Raw genomic sequence first — 5,364 nt, forward strand, 5'->3', positions numbered from 1 at the left:
ATTACAAAATATCGTATCGTGAGTTCATTTGATTCCCTTTTACTCTTTACATTTTTGGGACTGAGAATACATGCGCTGTTTTTATAACTATTTTATTAAATGCTTTTGCAATCTATATTTTTGGACTGAGAATACATGAAATGCTTTTATAAATGTTTGACGAGATAGACACACGCAAAACATTTCTCGAATGAATTATTATACAGACGAGAGGTTATGTTGATTATTATATCTGAATTAGTTGGACGTTATAATTGCCACTAATTGATGTGAATATTTTCCCCTGATTATTATAGCTTGGTAACTTAAGAATTAGGAAACGGATATGGCCCCTAATTTACTTGAATCCTAAAGGTAGCTACCGGGTTTAACACCCCCACCCAGAATGTTCACTAGACGGAAGAGCAAGTGGGCGTGGTGTTTAGTACTTCGAGGTTTATATATTTATTACAGACAGAAAGTTCTGTTTATTTTGGGGATACTTATGATGCACATTAAATGTTAAGGTTGGTTACCAAGAAAAGAAAGCAAAGTAAATGTTATATATCGAGAGAATGATTTTTATACACAGGTTATGTGTATGATATTTTATACACGAGATATGTGTACGGTTATTAAGCATTTTGAAAAATGATTTCGTACACGAGATATATGTACTGTATTTAAAGGAAATCGCATGTACATTACAGGTGGGTGTAGGATTCGGGCCCATTTGTACCATGCACATTTAAATCTTGTGGTCTATCAAAATGAAGAATTTTATTGTTTATGATAAACCTATGAACTCACTAACCTTTTGGTTGACACTTTTAAAACATGTTTATTCTCAGGTATTAAAGAAATCTTCCGCTGTGCATTTTTTTCTCATTTTAGAGATATTACTTGGAGTCATTCATGAATATTTCAAAAGACGTTGCATTCGAGTCGGTGAGTTCAACAAGATTATTATTAAATCATTTATAGTTTGGATATATTATGAAATGGTATACATGTCTGTCAACTTTCGTTGAAATGAAAGTTTGTCTTTTAAAAACGAATGCAATGTTTGTAAAATGTAACATATGGAGGTCAAATACCTCGCAATGAATCCAATTATTATGTAACGTTTATAATCGATATGAATGGGGCATTTCACAAATGGCATAACTAAGAACTCATAATGCCCATATCTCGTTCTAAGCATTGTCTTCGGTATATCTGATTCTGCTACCTGAACCTGATGATACCCGTATCTAAGGTCTATTTTCGAAAAGTACGACGCACCCTAAAGATGATCAATTAGATCATCGTTTCTAGGTAAAGGAATACTTATTCTTAATCGTTCTCTTATTCAATTCTCGATAATCTATACACATTCTCAGAGTACCGTCTTTCTTCTTTACAAACAACACAGGCGCACCCCACTTCGAAGAACTCAGTCTTATAAACCCTCTGTCTAACAATTCCTATATCTGAGACATCATTTCTCTAATTCTAGAAGGAGCTAACCTATAAGGAGCCTTAGCTACTGGAGTTATTCCTGGAACTAACTCAATCTTATACTCTACTTCTCTTACTGGCGGCAACCTCGGTAACTGATCAGGAAATATCTTGGGAAATTCTAAAACCACCGGAATATCGATAATAGATCTCTTCTCTATCTGAGCATCAGTAACATAAGCCATAAAAGAGTCACACCCCTTAAAATTTGACTTCTTCACCTTCATCATAGAAATCAACGGAAAACTGAACCCACCTCGTTCCCCTCGAGCCACAACTCGGGTTCCATCATTCAAATGAAAGGTCACTATCTTCTTATCACACTTAATGTGGGCCTTATGTAGGCTCATCCAACTCATCCCTAACACTACATCAAAACTAGGAATTGGCAGCACTATACAGGACATAGCAAGCAGGCTACCATCAATTTCTAGACTAGCTTCAGACACATACGTTGTGAAGTGGAACTATCTTACCATCAGCTACCTCTACTCTAATAGGCTCAGGCAACACAGTAGCAGGTAACCCTAACTTAGTACAGAAATCTATAGACATAAATGTCCTATTTGTGCCAGAATCAAATAATACTCTAGCAGCTATTGAGTTGATCAAAAACATACCGGTTATGACATCATCATTATTAGTAGCGGCCTCCACATTCATCTGAAAGGCCCGTGATTTCGCAGTTAGCGGGTTCTTTCTCTTCTGTCCACTAGAGGCTGTGGAACCCCCGACAGATGCTGAATGCGCCCCTGGTCCAAACTTGCACCATTTGATGTCTGACAACTTGCTGAACGATGACCCGTCTGATGACAACTCCAACAGAAATTTTCCCTAAAGGAACACCCCTAAGACTCATGTCCTACCATACCACATCTTAAACATCTTCTCGTTGCCTTAGAACACGGCCCACTATGAGAAGATTTACAACCCTTACATCATTCTCTCTTTCCCGAACCAGACCATGTGCTTTCTTGATTACCTTTACCCTTTTGCCTAAACTCAACGCTGCCTTAACATCACTTTCTACCATCTTTATCTTTACAAAATCCTGAGATAATATCGGTGCTGACCTCACTGATATCGCTCAATTTATATATGTTTATCTCGTGATATATACCTCACTTTGCTCGGTTTTTGACTATCTTGAGACTCATTTAGTGTGTTATTGAGCTATTTGGTAAATATTGGGCTAAGGAGTTGATTTGGTGTAAAATTGACCAAATCTTAGGCAAAATTGGCATAGAAAATGACAAGTGCAGGAAACAGCTCCAAAAGCGTCGTTCCTGGCCTAAAAGCGCCGCTCCTACATGATCAAAAGTGCCGCTCCAGAACTAAAAGCGCCGCTATTATGCACGATTTGTCTTCATTTCTTATCAGTGGGCAAAAGCGACGTTCTTTAAGCTAAAGCGTCGTTCCTAATCAGAGCTAACAGCGACACTATTCATCAAAAGCGCCGCTCCTGAAGATAGCCAAAAGCGCCGCTCCTGAAGCAAAAGCGGCGCTCCTGCCGCTGTTTCAGCCCAGATTTTCAGCACTATAAAAGGGACGAGATTAGGTCAGTTTTCATATGCATCTTTTGTAGAAGCTACCTAGGGTTCGATTTTCACACACAAAATCTTAATTTCATCATCTATTAGAGATTAAGGGAGGATTCAAAGGAGAATGTTCAAGATTCATCATCACTTAGCATAGATCTTCATCTTCTTTGTATTTTGGATTGTAATCTTTACTTCACTTTAATTAATTTGCAATATTTAGTTGTAATCATTATTTTAATCTTAATACTTTCTTTGATTACTTGTAATAGCTTGAATATGATGATGATTTACATTTCTATGCTTATTATTAGTTTAGTTTTAGCCATGATTGGCTAAATTTCTTGTGTTGCTTATCTATGAATCTCTAATGCTAGTGTTTGTCCCAAATCAATTGATTATTGTTGTTTGAATGAATTACATGATCATGTGTTGTTGAGTTAGCTAAAGATCCATTGCTATGAGTTTGTTTTAGGCTTGACTTTGATTACATATGTTGAGTAGCTCTCTTAGTGATTTGAGAAGTGAATCAATGTGTGCTTCAACACCTTGGGTGATCTAGACAACTAGCTTAGGAATTGCAACTGATTGTGTTCTTAATCTAGGTTGGTTTTCAATTGGCCTTTAGTCAACATAGTAGTGCCGATTATCTTAAGTGATTTCGATAGTTGGGGGTTTTAAGTGATTTTAACCCAAGCTCAATCTCAATGACCACATCATGCTTAACTCAATCTTAGGATACAATGCTTATGTAAATTCGCAGAGTGTTATTTGATTTGAGGTTTAGTAGTGATGCTAAACATTTAATAGTTCAACAACTAGTGCGATAGCAATTTGGGTAAAACGGGTCAATCCAAGCTTAGAGAGGATTAGGTAAGTGAACACTACTTAGTTAATTGGTTTAAGTTCTTAACATTTAGTTATTCTTTACTTGTTACTAGTCTTAATTGCTAAGTTTAAGTTTGATTATTTGCGCACGTTTTAGTTGTTAATTACAATCAATCAAACCCCCCCCCCCCCCCCACAATCAAACAAACCCTAGGACAATTAATAGTTTTAAATAACCAACTTACACCGCTTCCCTTGGGATGAACTTGCTAAGAATACTTGCATTAAAGTGCTATAACAACCGGCTTTTAAGTGCTCGTTAGTTTCGTGTGCTTGATTGTAGTGTTTAAGTCAAATATAAATTTAGAGGGTAAAAAGATGTATTGTAACGCACGTAACATCAAACTTTCTTGGCGCCGCTGCCGGGGAATGTGGTTAGCCTAGTGGGTTATTTGGTTTAAACTTTTAATTGTTCGATCCTTTCGTAAGGGCTTGCCCTTGCGGAAGTTACTTTTCGCATTTTATATATTATTTTTGTTTGGAAAAACCGTTGTGTTTGTGTTGTGATTGAAGGATAGGTGCCTTTGGTGTATGAAAACAAGATCTCACTAGGATCAAGAGTTCACACATCTATTTTCCGATCTGGAACGATACGTGCACGGGGTTTATAATCGTAGAGAAGCAAGGGTATTAAGGAAAAACTTTGAAGCTTTGCCATTTTGTTTAGAAGAGATGGATCCAAACGGTAATCCAATTATTAATGAAGAGGGTGATCCTAATGGTCATCCGATTGATCAAGAAGTATTGAATGATCCAAACGATACTCCAATGTGGACCGCTAGATTGGTTGCACCAACATTGATAGCACCGGCTATAAGTAAACCACCAATTGAAGCGGAAAATTGGAAGATCGAGGGTAAATTTTTCACATTGATCAAGGATACTTATTTTCATGGGTTGATAGATGAAAATCCATTCGAGCATATTCAACACTTTAATGAGCTTTGTGATATTTACAAAACCAAAGATGTCACCGATGACGCTTTTAAGTTAAGGGCATTCCCCTTTACACTTCAAGGAGACGCGAAAGCTTGGATGCGTAATTTACCATCCGATTCCATAAGAACTTTTCAAGAGCTAACAAACGAGTTTATCAATCATTTCTTTCCACCATCCAAGGTAGAGCTATTAAGAATGGAGATTAATGGGTTCACCCAACGGGGTGATGAGAGTTCATATGATGCATGGGTTAGATTCAAGAAGTTACTAAGAGCTTGTCCACCACATGGTTTGACATAGAAGGAATACCTTAACACATTTTATCGCGGTTGTAATATGCAAACAAAGCGACATCTTGATTCTTCATCCGGTGGGGTATTTATGTACAAATCACCAAATGGTCAAAGTTATGCTAGAAGATATCTCGGTCAATACATATGAATGGGTACCTTCACCACGAGATTTAGCAAGGACGAATGTAGCACAAATCGAGAGTGAAAATGGGCAAGTGAAGCTTGCA

The 5,364-nt window shown here is 37.2% G+C and overlaps 1 non-coding gene across 1 annotated transcript; it reads right to left on the reverse strand.

Moving 5' to 3' along the window:
* Positions 1-5,030: 5,030 nt before the first annotated feature.
* Positions 5,031-5,137, reverse strand: LOC139903115 (small nucleolar RNA R71). Its single transcript, XR_011777959.1, has one exon. It is a non-coding gene; the product is annotated as a small nucleolar RNA R71 (small nucleolar RNA).
* Positions 5,138-5,364: the final 227 nt, after the last annotated feature.

Source organism: Rutidosis leptorrhynchoides, chromosome 3, assembly GCF_046630445.1.
Source record: "Rutidosis leptorrhynchoides isolate AG116_Rl617_1_P2 chromosome 3, CSIRO_AGI_Rlap_v1, whole genome shotgun sequence".
Lineage (NCBI taxonomy): Eukaryota > Viridiplantae > Streptophyta > Magnoliopsida > Asterales > Asteraceae > Rutidosis > Rutidosis leptorrhynchoides.